A 26,633-nucleotide genomic window follows, 5' to 3' on the forward strand; every position below is an offset into this window, starting at 1 on the left:
TGTTACAGTGATGCACTCCATATCTGAAAACAATCTCTACTACCCGGATTATATCTCTCGCCTAATTGAACTAAGATTATCCAATACTAAGCGTAATCTTAAATATACCACTAATAACAAAAACTCCACATTTTTGGGGTCATGAACTATTTTAAAAACTCTTTACTGTGTCACCACCTTCCTTTTGAAATTCCTACACCTGTTCGTACTTAATTCAGATTCCCTTGCTTCTTTTAAAACTTCATTCATGAAATTCCTTCTTGACCAGCTGTAAAGATATATCAGATTCTCCAAGTACAAAATTTTGTCCCTATATTCTGAATAACGAGCAAATGTGCAAGTGTGAAATGGACAGAATGCGCGAATGTATATATACATTATCTGTATATATTACATTACAAAATCGTGAGTATACATGAGTGCGTGTGAATGTTTTTATTCTAAAATGTGTATATATGTTGAGGTAGATGGGTCTTTAACGATTAAAAGTGTTATCCTCACTAAGTAAAGATGATTTGTTAGATTATTATTATTATTATTATTATTATTTCAAATGAAACGCTTTGATAAATGCGTTTTGCATTTAGAAGTGAGATGAAAATTGGTTGTAGTTTTGTCTCTTTTGAAGTGGATTAATCATGAAATTTGTATTTATTTGCTTTTGCATTTTTGGTGCAAATCTAACATGTAATGGATTCACATTTGCGTGGATCATTTTTCATCGTAAGACATTATACCTATTTCAATGCCTGCAATTCGAAATACCACTATTCGTGTAACTGTTACATGTGCGATGCAATATTCAATTGATCTACTTAGGAAACTTGTAGTATTTATTTTACAATATTTTTGTTTTTCCTACCATAAGTATATATATACAGCTTAAGTGAAAGAATATCAAATTCGTTAGATCAATGTAGATTTTAGTAATACTGTTTCCATAGAATCTATCCGATCACTAATTCCAGTCTTCCTATAAGAAATGAATACTTTAAAGTCAATATTTCAGTCATGGATGTCATTAACTCTGAGCCGGACATTGAGATTTAGTTTTCACTCTCAGCCAATCAGAAACGGTCTTTCTAAAGTAACATCCTTTGAGACTGGTCAGAACAAGATCTCAAGCTCAGTTTCAAGCACATGAGTTTTATGATATCCAGATTTGCTTAGATATTTATGGTATTGATGTATTAATGGGGATAAATTAGGTATTGATATATTAATGGGGTAAATTAGGTATTGATATCTTAATGGGGATACATTAGGTATTGATATCTTAATGGGGATAAATTAGGTATTGATATCTTAATGGGATAAGTCAGGTATTGATATATTAATGGGGTAAATTAGGTATTGATATCTTAATGGGGATAAATTAGGTATTGATATCTTAATGGGGATAAATTAGGTATTGATATATTAATAGGATAAATTAGGTATTGATATCTTAATGGGATAAATTAGGTATTGATATCTTAATGGGGTAAATTAGGTATGTATATTAAAGAAAGCTCTACTACGGGGGGAGGGGAGGATGCGCACACAAAATAACAACTTTTTATCATTAGGTAGTTACTTAATAACGTGAATTAGCCTAGCATAAAAAACATTCCAACAACCAGTGAGGCTTCCATTTCAATGAAAACAAACAGTCTGTTTAAAAGTGGTTTAGAGTTCTCCCTTATGCTCGTTCGTTTCCGCCATTCCTGTGTCCCTGTCAATTTGAGCTTTGAGAAGAACGTTGCTGATATTACAAGTTCAAAGGATTCTTTAATAATCTTCAACAGTTTCTGTGGACCTGTATGGCACAAGGACACGCAAAAAGAACCGCATTGAGGTTCCATCCATAGACATTTGACAATAATCATTGGCAACATCACAAGATTTTTCATGTCAACTTTGTAAAAGGAAATTAACCCTCCAGGCCGGTTTGTAGGTCTCGAATTCTAACGGTTTTGTACTAATGTCTTTGTTACTGTTTAGTTGACCTTAATTGGTATCTTTCAAGCAAGAGAAAGATCGCGTGTTGGAATTATCTGGGCTTTTATGAAGTTTTTGCCAGTAGGATCACATCAAAGCGATAATCATGGATGACAAATTGGGCAACACGTTACCAATACCGTCTTATCTGCTACCGAGTGTGTCTAAACAGACAATACAAAAGGTGGGTTCAACGAAGTTTGATTAATATTTCAGTTGTGTGCAGTGCATATGCACACTGTCAAAAGTGAACACGTCCTTGATTTTCATCAACTTTGTTTCTTGAGTTATAATTAGTTTTAGCACCCCTTTTTCAGTTCTTTAATGTGACAAGTACTTACATTTTGGTAGTCTTTGCCCAAATTTACCTGCTGTACTGTTTAGTTTGACATAAATTAAGAATGGTTTCCGAACAAGGTGGAAATATTATATAAATAAGTTTATCGGACATCATTATCAGATAAATAGATCATATCGGTTCTAGTTAAGCCACCACGGTCGATCATCTTTGACCCCGCCCATCCCTTTTTCTTAAAGGTGGTTTCATACTATCTTGTGTACGAGTGCACTGGTAGCTTGAAAGTGCTTTCCATGCTGATGTGTGTAAAAGTGCTCAATTAATTTTAAGCTGTTTCTATATTACTGTGTTTAAAAGTGATTCGGTAACTTTAAGGTGTTTCCATATTATTGTGTTTAAAAGTGCTCCGGTAACTCTAATGCGTTTCCATACTGTTGTGTGCAAAAATACTCTGGAAAATTTAAGGTGTTTCCATAATATTGTGTGCAAAAGTGCTTTGGTAACTTAATGGTATTTCCATATTGTTGTATGTAAAAGTGCTCAGGTACCGTTAAGGTGCTTCCATACTGCTGTATGTCAAATGCTCCAGTAACTTTAAGGTGTTTCCATCTTGCTGTGTATAAAATTGCACCAGTAACTTTAAGGGTATTTCATATCGTTGTGTGTAAAAATGTGTCGTTAACTTTCATGTATTGTTTGTTGTTGTTGTTTTTTGTGGGGGTTAACGCCATTTCTCAGCACATGATAGGCTAAACATGGAGGACAGTTTAATTGTTGTAGGAATAACACGGGAACACTCCTTTAAGAACCTCAGACCCACGGGAAGCTACTGGCAAATTTTTTAATATACCCACACTGGCCGATCCTTTGGCTCGAACCCAGCGGACAGAGTTGAGATTGCCGTGATCGGTAAAAGCGACCCCTTTAGACCACTCGGCCCCCCCCCCCCCCAGGTCTCCCGTGTTGCTTGTATGAATGCACTGTAACTTTACAATGACACAGACAAAAGTGTTATTATACTCAGGTTGCAATACGCAACATATATTAGATAAATATCTCACTTGCATCATGTACATTAATTATGGACCATATCAGTTTTTTAACAGTAATTGTATCTTGATTCAGTAATTGTATCTTGATTCAGTAATTGTATCTTGATTCAGTAATTGTATCTTGATTCAGAATTAATGGCAATAACAGTCAGTGCTCCAATGGATTACGAGCAAATACGAACTTGCATACATCTCATCACGTAGATATTGTAATAACAAGGATATAAAACATGTTTTTAAAATGTACAAATTCGTTTTGCAAATGCTTTCCATAAAACATCTAAGTACCATGTATTTAGGTATTCACTATATCAAAACATTTATTAAGCGCCCGTCTATCACACAAGATCACCACCGTCCTGTAGAATGAAGGTACTAAACAGGTAATATACACGCCTTTGATCGGCATATGATGGTCGCTTCGGCGCACCGAATGCAATAATATGTGATCAGTCGTCCAAGTGTAAAATCGATGAATTATTGTGGTGGGAAAATGCTATGTGGATGGCTAAGCTTTTTTTTCTTCATCCAAAAAGATTTCAGAGGTGGGGAGCTTAACGCCCGTAAGGATAAAAGTGGAAAGAACTGGGATAAAAGCAAAAAGAACTGCATGTAATCATACACGAAACGTTAATCGAATAGCCAGAATATACAGCTAGAGAGAAAATGATTTGCCTAATGCTTATTTTCCTTTGTTTCTTAAATCTTGGAAAACATTATCCATTTTTACAATTGATTGACGTTGTCAATTTATTTTATCACTAGTATACAATTATCAAAATCGATGCGACTGAAATAGGAATGTTTCTTACTCCACAGCCTACACTACAATCATCCTTATCTTTGATATAACAAATACACCACAATCATCCTTATCTTTGATATAACAAATACACCACAATCATCCTTATCTTTGATTTAACAAATCCACTACAATCATCCTATCTTTGATATTACATATACACCACAATCATCCTTATCTTTGATATTACATATACATTACAATCATCCTATCTTTGATATTACATATACACTACAATCATCATTATCTTTGATATTACATATACACTACAGTCATCCTTATCTTTGTTATTACAAATACACCACAATCATCCTTATCTTTGATATAACAAATACACTACAATCATCCTATCTTTGATATTACATATACACTACAATCATCCTATCTTTGATATTACATATACACTACAATCATCCTTATCTTTGATATTACATATACATTACAATCATCCTATCTTTGATATTACATATACACTACAATCATCATTATCTTTGACATTACATATACAATACAATCATCCTATCTTTGATATTACATATACACTACAATCATCCTATCTTTGATATTACATATACACTACAATCATCCTATCTTTGATATTACATATACACTACAATCATCCTATCTTTCATATTACATATACACTACAATCATCCTATCTTTGATATTACATATACACTACAATCATCATTATCTTTGATATTACATATACACTACAGTCATCCTTATCTTTGTTATTACAAATACACCACAATCATCCTTATCTTTGATATAACAAATACACTACAATCATCCTATCTTTGATATTACATATACACTACAATCATCCTATCTTTGATATTACATATACACCACAATCATCCTATCTTTGATATTACATATACACTACAATCATACTATCTTTGATATAACAAATACACGTCAATCATCCTATCTTTGATATAACAAATACACGTCAATCATCCTTATCTTTGATATAACAAATACACGTCAATCATCCTTATCTTTGATATTACATATACACCACAATCATCATTATCGTTGATATTACATATACACTACAATCATCATTATCTTTGATATTACATATACAATACAATCAACCTATCTTTGATATTACATATACACTACAATCATCCTATCTTTGATATTACATATACACTACAATCATCCTATCTTTGATATAACAAATACACTACAATCATCCTATCTTTGATATAACAAATACACGTCAATCATCCTTATCTTTGATATAACAAATACACGTCAATCATCCTTATCTTTGATATTACATATACACTACAATCATCATTATCGTTGATAATACATATACACTACAATCATCATTGTCTTTGATATTACATATACACTGCAATCATCCTTATCTTTGATATTACATATACACTACAATCATCCTATCTTTGATATTACATATACACTACAATCATCCTATCTTTGATATTACAAATACACTACAATCATCATTATCTTTGATATAACAAATACACTACAATCATCCTTATCTTTGATATTACAAATACACTACAATCATCCTATCTTTGATATTACATATACACCACAATCATTATTATCTTTGATATTACATATACAATACAATCATTCTATCTTTGATATTACATATACACTACAATCATCATTATCTTTGATATTACAAATACACTACAATCATCCTATCTTTGATATTACATATACACTACAATCATCCTATCTTTGATATAACAAATACACGTCAATCATCCTTATCTTTGATATTACAAATACACTACAATCATCCTATCTTTGATATTACAAATACATACAATCATCCTTATCTTTGATATAACAAATAAACGTCAATCATCCTTATCTTTGATATTACAAATACACTACAATCATCCTTATCTTTGATATAACAAATACACTACAATCATCCTATCTTTGATATAACAAATACACTACAATCATCCTTATCTTTGATATAACAAACACACGTCAATCATCCTTATCTTTGATATAACAAATACACTACAATCATCCTATCTTTGATATAACAAATACACTACAATCATCCTATCTTTGATATAACAAATACACTACAATCATCCTTGTCTTTGATATAACAAATACACTACAATCATCCTTATCTTTGATATAACAAATACACTACAATCATCCTATCTTTGATATAACAAATACACTACAATCATCCTTATCTCTGATATAACAAATACACGTCAATCATCCTTATCTCTGATATAACAAATACACGTCAATCATCCTTATCTTTGATATTACACAGACACTACAATCATCATTATCTTTGATATTACATATACAATACAATCATCCTATCTTTGATATTACATATACATTACAATCATCCTATCTTTGATATTACATATACACTACAATCATCCTATCTTTGATATTACATATACTCCACAATCATCCTATCTTTGATATTACACAGACAATACAATCATCCTATCTTTGATATTACATATACACCACAATCATCCTTATCTTTGATATTACATATACACCACAATCATCATTATCTTTGATATTACATATACACGTCAATCATCATTATCTTTGATATTACAAATACACTACAATCATCCTATCTTTGATATTACATATACACGTCAATCATCCTATCTTTGATATAACAAATACACTACAATCATCATTATCTTTCATATAACAAATACACTACAATCATCCTATCTTTGATATTACACAGACAATACCATCATCCTTATCTTTGATATTACAAATACACTACAATCATCATTATCTTTGATATTACAAATACACTACAATCATCATTATCTTTGATATTACAAATACACTACGATCATCCTATCTTTGATATTACATATACACTACAATCATCCTATCTTTGATATTACATATACACCACAATCATCCTTATCTTTGATATTACATATACACGTCAATCATCCTTATCTTTGATATTACAAATACACTACAATCATCCTATCTTTGATATTACATATACACCACAATCATCCTATCTTTGATATTACATATACACCACAATCATCCTATCTTTGATATAACAAATACACTACAATCATCCTTATCTTTGATATAACAAATACACTACAATCATGCTATCTTTGATATTACAGATACACCACAATCATCCTTATCTTTGATATTACATATATACGTCAATCATCCTTATCTTTGATATTACAAATACACTACAGTCATCCTATCTTTGATATTACATATACACCACAATCATCCTATCTTTGATATTACATATACACCACAATCATCCTATCTTTGATATTACAAATACACTATAATCATCCTATCTTTGATATTACATATACACCACAATCATCCTATCTTTGATATTACATATACACCACAATCATCCTATCTTTGATATTACACAGACAATACAATCATCCTATCTTTGATATTACATATACACTACAGTCATCCTTATCTTTGATATTACATATACACTACAATCATCCTTATCTTTGATATTACATATACACCACAATCATCATTATCTTTGATATTACATATACACCACAATCATCCTTATCTTTGATATTACATATACACGTCAATCATCCTTATCTTTGATATTACAAATACACTACAATCATCCTATCTTTGATATTACATATACACCACAATCATCCTATCTTTGATATTACATATACACCACAATCATCCTATCTTTGATATAACAAATACACTACAATCATCCTATCTTTGATATTACAGATACACCACAATCATCCTTATCTTTGATATTACATATATACGTCAATCATCCTTATCTTTGATATTACAAATACACTACAATCATCCTATCTTTGATATTACATATACACCACAATCATCCTATCTTTGATATTACATATACACCACAATCATCCTTATCTTTCATATTACATATACACGTCAATCATCCTTATCTTTGATATTACAAATGCACTACAATCATCCTATCTTTGATATTACATATACACCACAATCATCCTATCTTTGATATTACATATACACCACAGTCATCCTATCTTTGATATTACATATACACCACAATCATCCTTATCTTTGATATTACATATACACGTCAATCATCCTTATCTTTGATATTACAAATACACTACAATCATCCTTATCTTTGATATTACATATACACGTCAATCATCCTTATCTTTGATATAACAAATACACTACAATCATCATTATCTTTGATATTACATATACACCACAATCATCATTATCTTTGATATTGCAAATACACTACAATCATCATTATCTTTGATATTACAAATACACTACAATCATCCTATCTTTGATATTACATATACACCACAATCATCCTTATCTTTGATATTACAAATACACTACAATCATCCTATCTTTGATATTACATATACACGTCAATCATCCTTATCTTTGATATTACAAATACACTACAATCATCCTATCTTTGATATTACATATACACCACAATCATCCTATCTTTGATATTACATATACACCACAATCATCCTTATCTTTGATATTACATATACACGTCAATCATCCTTATCTTTGATATTACAAATACACTACAATCATCCTATCTTTGATATTACATATACACCACAATCATCCTATCTTTGATATTACATATACACCACAATCATCCTATCTTTTATATTATATATACACCACAATCATCCTTATCTTTGATATTACATATACACGTCAATCATCCTTATCTTTGATATAACAAATACACTGCAATCATCATTATCTTTGATATTACATATACACCACAATCATCATTATCTTTGATATTACAAATACACTACAATCATCCTTATCTTTGATATTACATATACACTACAATCATCCTATCTTTGATATTACATATACACCACAATCATCCTTATCTTTGATATTACATATACACGTCAATCATCCTTATCTTTGATATTACAAATACACTACAATCATCCTATCTTTGATATTACATATACACCACAATCATCCTATCTTTGATATTACATATACACCACAATCATCCTATCTTTGATATTACATATACACCACAATCATCCTTATCTTTGATATTACAAATACACTACAATCATCCTTATCTTTGATATTACATATACACGTCAATCATCCTTATCTTTGATATAACAAATACACTGCAATCATCATTATCTTTGATATTACATATACACCACAATCATCATTATCTTTGATATTACAAATACACTACAATCATCCTTATCTTTGATATTACATATACACTACAATCATCCTATCTTTGATATTACATATACACCACAATCATCCTTATCTTTGATATTACATATACACGTCAATCATCCTTATCTTTGATATTACAAATACACTACAATCATCCTATCTTTGATATTACATATACACCACAATCATCCTATCTTTGATATTACATATACACCACAATCATCCTATCTTTGATATTACATATACACCACAATCATCCTTATCTTTGATATTACAAATACACTACAATCATCCTTATCTTTGATATTACATATACACGTCAATCATCCTTATCTTTGATATAACAAATACACTACAATCATCATTATCTTTGATATTACATATACACCACAATCATCCTTATCTTTGATATTACATATACACGTCAATCATCATTATCTTTGATATTACATATACAATACAATCATCCTTATCTTTGATATTACAAATACACTACAATCATCCTTATCTTTGATATAACAAATACACTACAATCATCATTATCTTTGATATTACAAATACACTACAATCATCCTATCTTTGATATTACATATACACTACAATCATCCTATCTTTGATATTACATATACACCACAATCATCCTTATCTTTGATATTACATATACACGTCAATCATCCTTATCTTTGATATTACAAATACACTACAATCATCCTATCTTTGATATTACATATACACCACAATCATCCTATCTTTGATATTACATATACACCACAATCATCCTATCTTTGATATAACAAATACACTACAATCATCCTATCTTTGATATTACACAGACAATACAATCATCCTTATCTTTGATATTACATATACACCACAATCATCCTTATCTTTGATATTACATATGCACGTCAATCATCCTTATCTTTGATATTACAAATACACTACAATCATCCTATCTTTGATATTACATATACACCACAATCATCCTATCTTTGATATTACATATACACCACAATCATCCTATCTTTGATATTACATATACACGTCAATCATCCTTATCTTTAATATTACATATACACTACAATCATCCTATCTTTGATATTACATATACACCACAATCATCCTATCTTTGATATTACATATACACGTCAATCATCCTTATCTTTGATATTACAAATACACTACAATCATCCTATCTTTGATATTACATATACACTACAATCATCCTTACCTTTGATATAACAAATACACTACAATCATCCTATCTTTGATATTACAAATACATACAATCATCCTTATCTTTGATATAACAAATACACTACAATCATCCTATCTTTGATATTACGTATACACTACAATCATCATTATCTTTGATATTACATATGTTTGTGCTGTTAAATGAATTAATTTTTGTTCGCAACAGATCAAATCATAGGATGATATAATCTCGTTCAATCAGACTCTAGCGTGGCTCCGATTAGATACTACCAGATTATAAAAGTGCAGTGAATGAATTATAAAATGTGTAATAGGTAAAAAAATTATGGGCTCGTTTTTGTGTCTTTTTGTGGGTTTTATTCTTTAATTTACCTTTGAAGTCCAGGAGCTAGCAGTCTCTTGAGAAGTGCACATCGGAAGTAAAGCCACGTTGTACACCCTATAACCGATAATACACCCATCAATCATACACCAAAATGAAGGGAATTAAAAGGTCTTTAAAATACCTAATATGTACAGAGTCTGTTGTAAATAACTATGGAGGAAAACCTGGGAATTTATTTTTTTTTAAAAATTAAACCGCATGCAAAGTGCGAAATTGTAGACTGGAACCTTAGTCCATGCTCTAATGTACATATTAACAAAGTTCATTTTATATATCAACAAAGTTCATTTTATATATCAACAAAGTGCTTTGTTTATAACTATCTGATGCACAAGTTTAGAAATAATTATAGGTTACTGCATTTGTATGGGAAGATATGAGCGAGTTTTTACCGAGTGATACTTCTCGACCTTGGGAGTAAAGTATTAGTCCGTAAGAACGAGTTCATATTTCCCATACAAATGCAGTAACCTTTTTAGTATACACTCATTTCTTTTTCCTACCTAATATTTAATAATAAAGGAATACTCTACACGGAACAAAATAATTGAACTTATGCTATATTTAAAAATAAATACACAACCGTAGATTCATCAATACACAGTAACAATATAATGCGCACATAGCACCGCCCAGCGACCTTAGAACTTCGTCGCGTGCTCGACACTAGTTTAAAAAGAATTATCGTTTTGGTCTAATTAAAATCGAAATTTAGAGTCATATTTTGAATGAATGAGCACTGTAAAAACTTTTCCAATTGGTCTGGAATGGGTGGCTTTTCTTTATCTGTTGATCCAACTCAATTTTGCTTTTCTACTTACGTTCCTCTGGATTTATTGGGCTAATTCAATGCAGTAAGGAGAATGTGAGTTCACTTGGAAATGTAGTTGAAATTACAGTACACGTTCATTATGTATCAGGTTTTCTATGACATGGGTTATGTCATTCGGATTTGCAGAGCTAACCAAGAAAGTACATTCTGAGGAAATTCAAGATGCGTAAATATAAGTGTCTTTATTATCATTCTTTTTACCAACTAAAGAAAAAATATGTTTATGCCCTCTCAGTTGCGTTGGAGGGACCTCAGCTATGACCTGAATCAAAAAGTGTATGTCTTCTATCGATAGAAATTTTTAAAACTAATCTGTCTCGATAGAAACAGAAATCGGGGTTGCGTAACGAAAGAACAATTGATTAATACCCAACTTTCATGCCCTCTGGGATGAGATCATTCTTAACGAAAGTAAACTTTTAATTGTGACCTTTTTTAACCTGCACTCAAGATTCTATTATTGGACTTCAGAAGAACTTTTAATTCAGCAAACAAAACAATATTGTCAAAAAAGAATCATCTTAGGTTACATGAACGAAGACATTATCAAGTTGATGTAGAAATATTACATATATCATGGATACATTTGGTGCCGAATTAAGGCCTTCCAGGACCCTAAGCACTTAAAATATTATGGTCCCCCCCCCCAACTACAAAATGTGAAAGTCAAAACAAAAATATTAAAAGCTAAAATGGTGATACAATACCAGTGCTGCCATCATTCCAGATCAAAATACTCGTACACGCAGATCGAAATGGTCATATATTAATGATCAAATTGTATCGTCATCAATTTGAATTTGTTTATGGAGCCCCTGTTAGGCTGTTGCCCTAAGCACGTACTTACTGTGCTTAATGGGTAATACGGCCCTGAATATATTTAATTTACATAAACTGATCAATAAACCCAAAAGAATTGCAAATTATAGCTCTACAATAATATGTATTAGTGGCACACTAGGTTATTAAAACTTATTGTTGCGATCATAACCCCGTATAATTGTCCACAAACTATATGAATGTTTGGTAATATAGCTTTAAACGAAAAGTATGTGACTATCAAGCAACTAATTAAAAATTGTACAGAGACTTGCTGTATAGAGCTGATCGGGAGTTTTCTGATCTTTCGAATATTGAACAGGTGTGCAAGATTTCTCACAATATATTAGAGGCAGCTAAATGTGCTCTTCCTAAGGAAATAATAACAATTCGTTAGAGAGATCGTCCCTGGATGTATACTAATACTGATACCTTTTCTCGGCAACGGAGATGATCCGCTGCTTTGCTAAAAGAACGAATCCTTCTTTACAGGACCGAATTCAGAGATACTAGAAACGGAGTTATACGCGCCGCACGAACAAACAAACTTAAGTATTTAAGAAATTGGTTAATAAACTTCGAGATGTCACATTTCTGAAGCAAAACTACAACATCAGATTATCATTTCTGATACAAAATAACTAATATTTTCACTCTAGTTTTGTTAAAGCGAATTTATTTAATAATGTTTCCTGAACAATCTTTGGTAGATGATACTTCCGATAATCTGTCTTCTTTACCTTTTCCTGACATCGGCCTTAATATTCTTCACATTATCATAAATATGTAGATAATAGTCCTTCATTAAGGGCATGGGGTCCTGAAAAAATCTACCCTAGAATACATACAGAATGCATTCGCATATTATAGCGATATTTATGAGAAATCTTCAATAATTCGCTTTTTCTTCTGGACGCTTATATAAAGCAAGTACCTGTTATAGGTCACGCACACTCAGAGTGCCCAGACGAAAACCAATAATTTTATTCTAAGAAATAAAACAGACTGTTTACATCTTAAACCCGAAATTCCATCATGACCTCGACAACAACCAATCATTTTAAAATAAAATAGAACTTGTTTACTAAGGTTGCTACAAATTCTGAAACAAGGTCAGGATTTAGATCAACACCTGGTGTTTATAAACTAACAGTCAAGCTCAAACTATTTTCTGAAAAAGTATCATCTCTAGTGAATAAATTGACATTACAATATCATGTAATGAAAAATAAAAAATTTCAAACTGACAAACAATAAAAATGAAATAATTATATATTAAATCAAATACAAGCAAATCAAATATACATAACACATGTACTTTACTTTTAAAAGAAATTCATGTCTCCGGTGAGCGCAGAATTTTCACTCCGTTAAATCAAACCATGAAAATTTTTATCGACTATAAATTCGAGATATATGAAAGTCTTTGGAAACGACACAGAGGCATCGTTGCAGATGATGTATGCATACCCTAGTTTTCTCCACTCATTTTTGTAATAGGTATATTTAATCAACAAGTTCAATAACGAAATCTGTAGCACATAAATAATATTTCATTGACTTTCATATAAATACAAATATTCTGTCAGTGCACACTAAATTAGGGAAAACCGCCATCTAAATATTTCTTGGTGCACTAGCCGTTCTCCATTTTTTGAACGGACATTGTTTTCTATTTGAAATCTACTATATGCAGCTCCATTTATGTTTGGAGCCAAGCACGAAGTTTGGATCCCTGTAATAAAGTTTAGCTTTAGAACTATGAATGATAAATAGTCAAACAGTTTGACAACTCGCTCAGAAAACCGAATAAAGGTAATAATTCCAATATTATCTCACGTTCGCAGTGTGTCAGTTGAACTTGGACGAACGTTATGACCGGATGATAACAGATGCAGGTATTAACAGTATAGTCCAACCATATGTGTCAATGGATCGTCTTCGATTTACCACAGCGAAGACTAACTACGTCCTATGCAACTATTTACAAAAGGAAAAGCAAATTTATGTATAATATATGGAAGAATGAAAACCTGATCCACATATATATTATGGACTTGAAATGATCTCATTTTCATTGTGCTCGGAGCATCAGCCCTTGTCTCCACAGTATCAACGATTAGTTGGCTAGGAAAGAAATCTTTTAGAAAAGTATAAAATGACGAATACTACCAAATAAACAATGCAAGAACTTTCAAAAATTATTTTAAAATGTATTTAAACAAATATACATATGTTTACTTCAGTTTTCATATTTAAGGTATATTACGACCATCAGGTGTAAATTGGGAAAGGTTCAGCCAGGAACCTACATTATTAAGATGTTTTTACATACATACATACATACATACATACATACATACATACATACATACATACATACATACATGCATGCATGCATGCATGCATGCAGACAGACACACAGACATATATAATGACTGACAGAATGACTGACTGACTGACTGACAATCAGACAGACAAACAGACTAACAAAATAATATTACCTAAATCTGACACCGCTCCGGTGGCTTAGTGGTTAGAGCGTCTGCCTCGGATGCGGGAGGTCGTGGGTTCGATCCCCGGCCGAGTCATACCAAAAACTTACAAAAATAGTACTAAGAGCTGCCTCGCTTGGCGCTCAGCATTAAGTGGTTAGTGTTAGGACTGGTCGGCCTGGTGTCAGGATAATGTGACTGGGTGGGACATCATGCTACATATCTGTGGCATGATGCCCCAGTGCTCGAGATCGCTATAAACTGCCACAGTGCAGACATCGTAGCGATATGACTGAATTTTTTTTTAAATCTACGTTAAAAATCCAAAATCACACACACACACACCTAAATCTGAGATAAAATGTGTTTTGTTCTCTATTTTATCATAATCGGAATTTTAACATTCTATACATGATTCTAGTAAATCAAAACTTGGAAAAGATCGTAAAACGGTGTCAGTGCGCAACATTTAACTTATAAATTGAGTATATTTGTGGAAAAATGTGATAAATAAAAAGGTGATACATAAATAATATTGACACTATATTTATATTGTAGTGATTTTATATATTTCTTCTTAATAAGAATATTTCATTGGTTTAGGAAAATAATTTGATAAAGAAATAATCAATTTTTATATTTTATTAATGTCATTTTAAACAAGTGCAGATGCTGATGTACCCAACTATCTTAACTTACGAACTCAGTTATTTGTATGTAATGCGTAAGAAGAAAGATCTATCGAAATCAATATTTTTTTTTTACTTAACCTTTATGTATTATCTAGTGACTGAGATATTTACTAGTTGCTCAGCTTCATGTTTCTCATGCACATGCGTGTGACCCTATATGGATTGATTCATTACGCATATCATCGCCACCGTGATGGGCGTATTAAGACGGAAGAAACATGAGCAGACGAATCACGTAATCGATCCTTTAGCGGTCGCTAAAGGACAAGAGCTCGTTGTAATGTATACTGTTTTGTGGTGTGTAGGGGCAAGGCACATCACCCAATACTTGCCCGTGTCACGTCGCACGTGCTGACGATATATAAACAATTTGATACGTCTTTCAGAGTTATTGTAGAAGTGATTAATAGGGAAGTTAAAGGCTGCTTGTTGCAGTAAAATATTAAGGTTGGGTAGAATTCATGGCTTTCCTTGTTTGTGGATAATTGAACAGTATCAACTTATAATGCAAGCATTTAAATGACGTTGATCGTGACTACAGCTTTGTAAATAGTACACATTGTTATGCAAACTTGTCCATGATTCATGCAATCATATATTGTCGATGTATACTATTTTTAACACAATATATTTCACTGTTTTAAAATTCTCTTTAGCTCTAAAAATAAATTAACATTTTTAGAATGTTCATTTTTGGAAGATCTTTTTAATTTATTTTTTAGACATGTAATGTACTTTACAAGTATAATCCTTTGTTTGATAAAGCAACTTCAAAGAAGTTGGTTACAAATATTATTTTAAAGGGGGTATTTGACTAAGCCTCCAGTATTGAAGATAAATCAACAAGACTAGCCAGTCTGACCTTATACTTCTTTAAGTGAACACCATTCCGGTGGCCTAGTGGTTAGAGCGTCCGCCTCGGATGCAGGAGGTTGTGAGTTCGATCCCCGGCCGAGTCATACCAAAGACTTACAAAAATGGTATTAACAGCTGCCTCGCTTGGTGCTCCGCATTAAGAGGTTAGTGTTTGGACTGGTCGGACTGGTGTCAGGATAATGTGACTGGGTGGGACGTCATGCTACATGTCTGTGGCATGATGCCCCAGTGCTAGACATCACTATAAACTGCCACACTGCAGACATCGTAGCGATATAACTGAAAAATTGTTAAAGCTACATTAAAAATCCAAATCACATCACATCTTCAAGTGTTGATCAGTAGTATATTTAAGCATGGTGTATTTAAAAAATCGGAATATGCCGTCATAGAATTAGATTAAATTGCAATGTCTTATAATATCTGATTCTTGTTATATATAAAAATACACTATCATTTATTGTCAGAAGTTAGGAATTTACTTAAGGTCCCATTGTGTGTAGCGTGTTGAATCAATCTATTTTGAGTGACAAAGTGTGTTGGGTAATTGAACCACCCACTGTACATAGAATCACCCACTGTACACAGAGTCACATAATATGTAATGAGTCGAATCAGTGTACATTGGGTGACTGTGTAGTGAGTTGAATCGCCTAGGGTCACATAGTGTGTAGTGAGTTAAATTACTGTACATAGAATGACATTGTGTGCAGGGAATTGAATGGGTGTACCTAGGGCCACATAGTGTGTAGTGAGTTAAATCACTCTACATAGAGTCACATCGTGTGCAGTGAGTTCAATCAGAGAGATTGGGACGAATATTGTACAGTGAGTAGAATCACTGTAATTAGGGTGACATAGTGTGCAGGGAGTTAAATCACAGAGATTGGGTTGAATAGTGTGCAGGAAGTAGAATTACTGTACTGTGTACTTTTGTGGGTTAAATAAACTGCTCCATAAAACGTTAAAACATCAAAAGAAATCTATTGACTCTTCAATACTGATATGAACAGAACTCACAATAAGCAACTAAAAAAAATTCTGGTGTTTTAGAAAGATGACCAACTTAATAAATCATGAGATCCCCAAAAATAACCATATTCGCAACAAAAAAATAACAAGTAAACCGATAAAAAAGGAAGGGGACAGTGTATTGCCTGTTTGCATATCTTATTTCAGTTTTAAATGCTTCGGATGGTCATAATTCTGCTATAAATTCAGATGCATGATTTGAGATTCATTCAAAAAGACCGAACTCAAAATAAGCAAAGAGGACATATTCTCCTTCTGCCATCTGTGATTGACGAACCCTTCATGTGACAAACATAACTGCATGTCACGCCAAGCGTTTGAAGTCCATGGCACTGCAAGTGTTTCACGTCCATGCCAGTGCAGATGTTTCAAGTCCATGTCACGCCAAATGTTTGAAGTCCACCGTGGTAAAAAGAAGAGCCCAGAATAAATGATGGAATAAAAACCATAAGCCCATATGACGTCATCCGTAGAATATAAGCATATCCAGGCATCTACAAAACTGTTCAAAAGGAGGAGCAACTTTTCCGAGATATCCCGGATGAAAGATTTTGAAACAATGAAAAGAGTAATGTGTAGAAAGAAGTAGTAGACAATAGAGTCAACAGGGGAAGTCGAATTAAAGTCGTTGGTATGGGTTCAATGCTTGTCTCCGAACTTATCAGTTCTTTGTGGAGAACGGCCATATCTCGGTTGGACCACTGAAGCATCTTCCAAAATAACGCTTCTTTGAAGATTGCGTAATAATCTGTAAAATGGCATGTCCTTAATCTGACGATGTAAAATGGCATGTCCCTTAATCTGACGCTGTAAAATGGCATGTCTCTTAATATGACGCTGTAAATTGGCATGTCCCTTAATCCGATGCTGTAAAATGGCATGTCCCTTTATCTGACGCTGTAAAATGGCATGTCCCTTTATCTGACGCTTTAAAATGGCATGTCTCTTAATCTGACGCTGTAAATGCCATGTCTCTTAATATGACGCTGTAAAATGGCATGTCCCTTAATATGACGCTGGTTATTGCGATTGAAACTGACAAATTTGTAATATAGGATTAAATTATCATGGTTGGGTATTTATCGATGTGTACAATTTACCTAATCACTCACAAAGTTTACATAAAGTCCTTATAATTACAATTTACTTCCTTTCTAACATGAGATCAGCAGATTTAACCAACAAAGCATTCACTTTTATGTACATCGAGTTTTCTTTCATTAGCCTCTTAACTGCGGTAGAATACATAGCAATATCTTCGCTAGCCTAGATTCATCCATTCTTTCTTTATACAGTGATACGGTGTAGAATGTCATTGCGGGTCATCTTAGTGATATACATTTATGATCAATTTTTTAATATTAAAAAAATGGTTGTTGCAGTTAAACTAGGGGTATTCCCTTTTCTGAAAATTACGCTTGCGTATGGCACGTGTTGTTATAGCAACGTCGTTGTTACTTTCTACGCATTTCGATCTTTCTAAAGCAAAATCGTATCCATTCTTAGTGACAATTGGTTGACACATGACCCTGACATTTAATAACGGCTGCTGTAACATGTTGTCGAGGTGAAAGGCAATAATTACCGAAGATTGGCTTCTAAAGCAAGCCATATGCCTTCTTCGGCAAAAGGGATGAGTGTTGCATGAAGCTCGATTTTAAGCTGTGGCTTGTCATTTTTTTTATATCGGAAATCACAGGAATCGGTGGGTGGGAGCTTGTTGTCGATATTATTAGAGTGTAAGGCGTTGATATAGATAAAACTTCACATCAAATAATTTGGTAACAGGCAACCAAAAGTAGTCCGCAGAATTTATCGATGTGTAAAAAAATTATAGACCAGTATCACGTGACCGTTTACATCCAATCAAAGCGTGTTAGACGCAGTCCATTTATAATAATTGGAATTATTATTGTTTTAAATTACATGTGTCTATATTATATGGTTAATCTTTGATTGTAATATTTAGTGATGAAACATTCTAAAACTGGAAGCATGCAGATGAAGGAAGTAAAGTACTTATATTTTATTTTCACACTTTTGCTGTAAAATATTGTACATAGTCGGTGCCAGTGATGGTGTCAGAGAAATAATGTTCTTATTGTAAAAGTATCTTGGAGCTAATTCATTTGTACATCCCGTTCTCTTAGCCTAATACTGATGTTTGTATTTTTGTTTTTGTTCTGTTTTGCTCTTTTCTTTTCTGGGTGGGTGGATGTTCGTTTTTTGTTGTTGTGTTTTTTTTAAGTGTTTTTTTATGGGTGTTGTTTTTGTCTTCTTTTTGCGAAAACTGAAAAGTTACCATCTTCAAAGAGCGTATTGAAGTATATAGCATGGGGGTGGCAAAGGTGCTATTGATAATGTGATAGTTAATAATACATACCGGTACTGTTGATCGGGGGGGGGGGGGTCATGTCGGTTTAGAATGTTGATTTGGCAGCATGGTATCTGGTCTTGCTCTGAACAATTCACTTTTGCTCTGTTGTTTTCTGAGTCTGACTGAGATTTGGATCTAACTTTATATAACAGACTAAAAACGCCGGCAAAACAATTTCTTTCAAAATGTCGAACGATGTGTGAAACCATCATTATCAATAAAAATGCAAATTTTATGTAGGGTTGCGATTGAGCAACCGCATCATTAAAACTCTTATCACGTTCTCAGCCGAAACATTGTAAGTATGGTTAACTCTAAAACGTTTTCAGTAGGCTTAAGTTATGGGCTTATTGTGTCAGCGTTTACGAGGCAATACTCAGAATCAAAGTGCATAGTCCTATATTATGTTATGTACAAAACCTTAAGTCACCATGGAGAAAACAACTCAGGCATATGGAAATGAAGACATGAATGCGAATTCGCAAAGAGAAAAATTGCACAGGAATTATTCAACTATTCAGGGCTACGGGTAAGGAAACGATATTAATAGAAAGAACAAAGAAAAAAACATGCTTGATATTAGCTAGGATACAAACTATCATGTCAATTACACTCCAATCCGATTTTCCTGACATGGACAAAGTTAACATTTTGCTGAATCAGCAAGTCTTCATTTGATTTTCAAACTATTTTTCAAAGGGTTAAACCTGTTCATTTTTTTATCTCTTTGACTCCGTCACTAGACCAAAATAAAAACCATACAATACGGAAAAGAAAGATATAGATCGACTGCCATAGAAAGAGGAAAATATGTCCATGCCGTCAAGCTGTAGTCAGGATGAATATATTTGCATTGGTTTTGCACAGTTTGAAAGGTGAATTAATTTTACACCTTAAATAATTTTGGCGACGAGCTCAGCCTCTGTAATTACCACATATAGTGAACGATATGTGAGGTTTGTTTTGTTGTTCAAGGTGAGCAATAATGCGTAATACCTCCACTTGATAAGTTTCAATTGTGAAGAATTTATAGGCATCAGCAGATTTTTTACCTGTCTTCAAAATTGTTTATCATTTAAAATAAAATTATGATTTGCATACATGTTTTCCTACCTGTGCTATGGAGAACGATACGGCAGTTGTGAATGTAACAAGCCAAGCAAAATAAAATGTGTCAGGATTGCAAATCTTAAACATAGCATTGCAGTACAGACTTGTGTTACAATTGGGCCTTCGGCTTTGATAGAGTGCTGTGACAAAACGACCTAGACAGCGCTGACGAACTTCTTTTTGAAAAACAAAATAGCTGTAGTAATTGAGTGTATATTTGTATTGCCGTGTGCTCAGGAACCAATGGGCAAAGAGCTCACTGTATTACTCAGGTAGTGTGCCACTGTCGTCGGTGGTTTTACTATAGTGACATTGTTTTGTGTATTTTACAGGCTGTTCCCAGTTCATTCACAGTTAGTGTGTAGGATGGTGTAACTCGTCGCCTGGCGGCCCGTCCTATGCAGCTCTGCTTGTTATTCGGAAGTGTGTTTTACTATCTTTGAGTCCGCCCACCTCGCGCGTGAGCTTTGATCCAAACAGTGCCTTTAATGAACATTTGATTTCCCTACATTGAATAGCTGTGACTGTCTGTAGGTAAGTTTAAATAAAACACATTAATGTTCTTGTGCTGGTACTTATTACGTAACCACGGGATTTTTTTTTAAATATTCGCTTTATTAGAGATTCGGATGTCTAACTTCTAGTACGTTTTGCTCTTCATTATATTTCATAAATGCCTCCTTGTACTAAATCTACGCTATAAAAAAAATAGAACTTGATACTTTTAAAAATGTTACTGGAAAATGCACGAATTCAATTTTTTTTTCCCTGTGTATTTGCGAATCTTTTATTTCCATCATGGTCATAGTCAGTAGGCAGTGTGATATAATTTTTTTTTTATGAAAATTATGAACTTCAGAATTGCAGATATTTTCAGTAGAAGAAAATGAAAATTTTAATCTCAGACGAATTGTGTCTAAATTTTATTTTAGTTTTACAGACTTGAAAATCTGAATTGTGCAACTGAAAATGAAAATTTTGTTAGCAATTGTAAATATATTTGTAAACCTATACTTAATTTTAAAATTTCGTCTGTTTCTTGTTGTTGTTGTTTTTTTGTGGGGTTTTTTTTGGGTTGTATTTTCTGCCAGTTTAGTCAAAAATGCCTTAAAGTTTACCTCTATTGAAGAATCACATTTCGTATAAAGAAAACACTTGTCTTAAGAGCATGTATTTTCCAAATATGGTACTCATATCTGGTATATTTTCCCGTATTTATACGAGTATAGGTGCAGCGGTGCACTGTAGCGTTTTAATCAATAACTTGCTGATAACATATTGTTCGAATATTACAACTCCTCCGTACCGTTGAGAGGTGCACGTGCATGCACAATATGTATGTTTTAAAATGAATAAATCTGCCATAGTAAGGTATTATTTCTTTGAATTTTTTTTTCAAATTAACATATGTATCATAATAAGTTTATTATTTATTTGTAATGCATTCGATATTGATAGCAACGTTCTTCTGACATCGTGACGACCCTTTCCTGAAGGAAAGAATTACCTTAGGTAAGGATACAAGTGTATGTGGGAAATTTTGTCGAAGTGCCATATTCACTCTTTCAAACGGTCATTGCAAGTAAATTGTTTCAGAGATGAAAGCTTTTCTCATTTCTACAATAACTGCATCTATATCCAGAAGTACATAACTCAAGTAATAACTACTTTTTTATCGCCATGGCAAATTCCCATATTTTTTTACATACCCCCCCCCCCACACACACACACACACGCACGCACGCACGCACAACATCAATTTTCATTATGCATGGAAAATGTATCTCACTTCAAAACAGGACTTAAACAGACCCCCATAGTTCATTTGACATCCGCCTTAATTCTTGGGATCAAAGCAAAACTTTTTACGAAATGTTTATAAGTCAATAGTAAGTTTAAAATCAGAAAGAATGTTCAAATTTGCACAAGTCAGAGCAATAACCAACAGAGCTATTTTTAAAGAAATGTCAACAACATATCTTTTGAGCATGTTGGAGGACTCTGTTGTACTCTGTATACGGTATTAATGGGGTCCATAACGTGCATTGCCTTTATGCATGCATCAGTTTCTGCTTTCAGTTCTCAAATTGCGCTAACATCTTTACCAATTATGTATTGATCAAGCGGCATGAAAAATGTTATTGTAACTTAAACAAGGAAATGTCAAAATTTCAGATTTCTTCTCCGATTTGCAAGCTAATACAAATGTTGATTTAAGAAAGCAAATCAAATTTCACTCAAAAAACTAAAAGGTAGAATTGTTTTATGTTCCATTACGCTTCTTGAATTTCGGCGAATGGGAGGATAAATAAATATGAAATATTACAAGAAAGTGACGCTAATTAAATGAAAAGTAACTAATTCATGTATGTCAACGTACTACAGGTGGTAAATAATTGATTACAGGGATTACTCAGTGTTACCCTCAAGACTTCACACGTATTTAATGTAATATATTTACCCTGTTTACATGAACTGGTGTTTTGTTGCATTTTCTGTCAACAACGGGAAGCATCTGGAAAAACGGTTGGAAGTAGATACGGACAAGTTTATTTTTGCCTCATCCAAAGAATAACTTTAACTGAGATTGGAAGCAGCACATAACATTTATAAAATATGTTCTTATTAAATGCTATTAGAAAAAAGTAACAAAAAGGGACTAAGTTTTGAAAGTGTGTGTGTGTCTGTGTGTGTCCGTGTGTGTGTCTGTGTGTGTCCGTGTGTGTCCGTGTGTGTCTGCGTGTGTTTCTGCGTATGTGTGTGTCTGCGTGTGTGTCTCTGCGTGTATGTGTCTGTCTGCGTGTGTGTGTCTGTGTGTGTGTATTAGGTAGCGATAGTAAAATTTATGTAAAAGAAAGTTGATCTTGCAATACTAGACGAGCAGTTATGATAAATGTTTTAGTTTTGTCGTTTGTTGGCCAAATGAGCATGATATAACACGAAGTGACACAATTTTACGAGCAAATTGGGTAGGTGAGTATGATCAGGTATGAACGGAAACGACCAGTTCATTTCCTTTTGGCAGAATATCCCTTATTATTATATTTTTACTTCTTAATTATAATGTTTGATTGGATTCAATGGCTACATTGTCAAACTTGACAGTTGAAGTTGAAATTTGTTAAGTTAATATTGTACCATTAGAGTATGTTTGATAAGTGTTGATGACTAGTGTTTTTTGAAACGTGTGAAAAACTAGTGGAAGTACAGTGATCAATTATCGCGTACAGTACTTATTCGTAATAATGAATTTTAGTATTGCTCATTATTAAAATTAAATAATATTTTTCTAGATTAACAAAACACTGTAAACAATGTATATATTCAGTTAATTTGTGATTTATGCAAATGAATCTATTGTACAAATGTTATGAAGAACGACAAATGTAAATATTTTATAACTTTAATGTCATGGAACATAAATGGAGCTGACGAAAAAAGATCTTTGTTCATGTTGTAAGTGATATGTGTTGTAAATACGACTTATTTCCCTCCCTGAAACTCGTGCAAATAAAGGTAATGTCGATGTTGACAGCGTAAGCACAGATGGGACCTATACATATCTTGTGTGAAACAACGTAGCAAAAGTACGGTGGGATATGCTTTGGTGGAACAGTTCGTACACGCACTTGATACGGACAATTCAGACATCCATTAGGTCATTTTTGATGGGACAAAGTTGTCGATGTAACTTCATTATTCTGTTACTGACTCGATACACCTTGCAGATGAACTGAGTTACAAGAGTAGAAAGTAGCTACCTGAAGCCCAGATGATTACCTTTGGAACACATGCCTGGTGCTCCAGTTTTGGTACAATAGCAGTGGATTATGAATTAGTTACAGACCGATTTATGTAAAATATTCTAGATATGAATGTTATCACTATACGTTCTAATAACATACTATCATATTACTACCATACTCACGCGTCACATTAAAGAACATCAAAGTACCTACAAGTTAACGTAAGTTAAAACTATATATTCTAAACAGAGATAAACATCTAACAGTCCTTAACTCGCTTGAATTCCTGCACGGCTTTAACAGTCTATTAACGACATTCACAGGGCTGATTAAGAGAGAATCAACAATCTAACTGCATTTTTAATAATTAGGATCTTATAAGCAAATCTTGAGATAAATCCAAAAATACCTTATGTAAATCTCATAATTTTCTTTATTTTTTTTATTATATATTTTCAAAAAACCCAATCTGGAAGAAGGAACTATCATCATCAAAGTAGAAATGGATTGAATAATTTAGATTCTTTGGCACTGAAATATCTATATAAAAAATACATGTATTGGATGAAGAATTTTCCATCACAGAAAGCAAATTTAGACATAATCATATATATATATATATATATATATATATATATATATATATATATATATATATATATATATATATATATATATATATATATATATATATGTGTGTGTGTGTGTGTGTGTGTGTGTGTGTGTGTGTGTGTGTGTAGTCTTAAATATACACTATCGGTGTATATGCTGCTCACATATTGTTTAAATAATCACTTTCGAACGTTTGGCTTGAGTATTTATTGTTAATCCCAATGCAGATCATTTGAATTTGAATTTACAAAGAAAATACTTGTACTAAATCAACTAATTACAAAACGATACTAGTATATGACTCAATGTCAGTGAATTTTCTTTGAATGGATTTTAATTCATCTCTCCAGTTCGTGAAGTTTTAAATAAATCAGGCAGATGCTACTTTCTGATTTAATTCGGATCAAATATACAAACCAGGATACTAGGATCCACCCACAAAGTTTTTAATTAAAATATATAACAATTTTCAAGGTAATGAAATGAAAGAAAAATAATCAGGAGACTGTTTGAACATTATCTCCAAGTGCCAAGTCCTAAGATAGCTTCTAGCTGACCTCATTGAAATCGTCACTCTCTTTCCGAAATATATATATATATATATATATATATATATATATATATATATATATATATATATATATATATATATATATATATATATATATATATATATATATATATATATATATATATATATATATATATATATATAAGAATTCACTCCTGTTACACTGAAAACTGTATTTTGATAGACCTCAGTAGGTATAATAACGCAAATATGGAAATGGTACTGTGTCTCGTATTTGCAATATTAAACGCCTCAAAATGAATCACATGTCCGCACGTGCACAAGCAGTGCTAATGATATTTGATTCATGTATCCACGAACCACGAACATTCCCAGGCCCGGCCCTAGGGCAAGGCGAACGAGGTAACCGCCTTTGGGCCCCGCGCTTTCAGGAAATCAACTACGCAATGTTTTTGCTTGGGGCCCTGCTCATCGCTTGCTGCCTTGTGGTCCCGCATGCTGTCTTGGGCC

At 32.6% G+C, this 26,633-nt stretch overlaps 1 protein-coding gene across 15 annotated transcripts in view; it reads left to right on the forward strand.

Annotated features, from left to right (window-relative positions):
- The window catches only part of LOC149808102 (uncharacterized), a 534,871-nt gene that overhangs the window by 410,328 nt on the left and 97,910 nt on the right, over window positions 1–26,633 (forward strand). For 9 of the 15 annotated variants that reach the window (XM_089973484.1, XM_089973483.1, XM_089973481.1 and 6 more), the window contains one exon: window positions 21,566–21,767. The exons of the other annotated variants lie outside the window; for them this stretch is intronic. The gene's annotated coding sequence lies outside the window, so the exon portion shown is untranslated. The remainder of the gene's footprint in view (window positions 1–21,565; window positions 21,768–26,633) is intronic. 15 annotated transcript variants of the gene reach the window in all.

This window comes from Sinohyriopsis cumingii, chromosome 1 (genome assembly GCF_028554795.1).
Source record: "Sinohyriopsis cumingii isolate HCF-2022 chromosome 1, ASM2855479v2, whole genome shotgun sequence".
In the NCBI taxonomy this organism is placed as follows: domain Eukaryota; kingdom Metazoa; phylum Mollusca; class Bivalvia; order Unionida; family Unionidae; genus Sinohyriopsis; species Sinohyriopsis cumingii.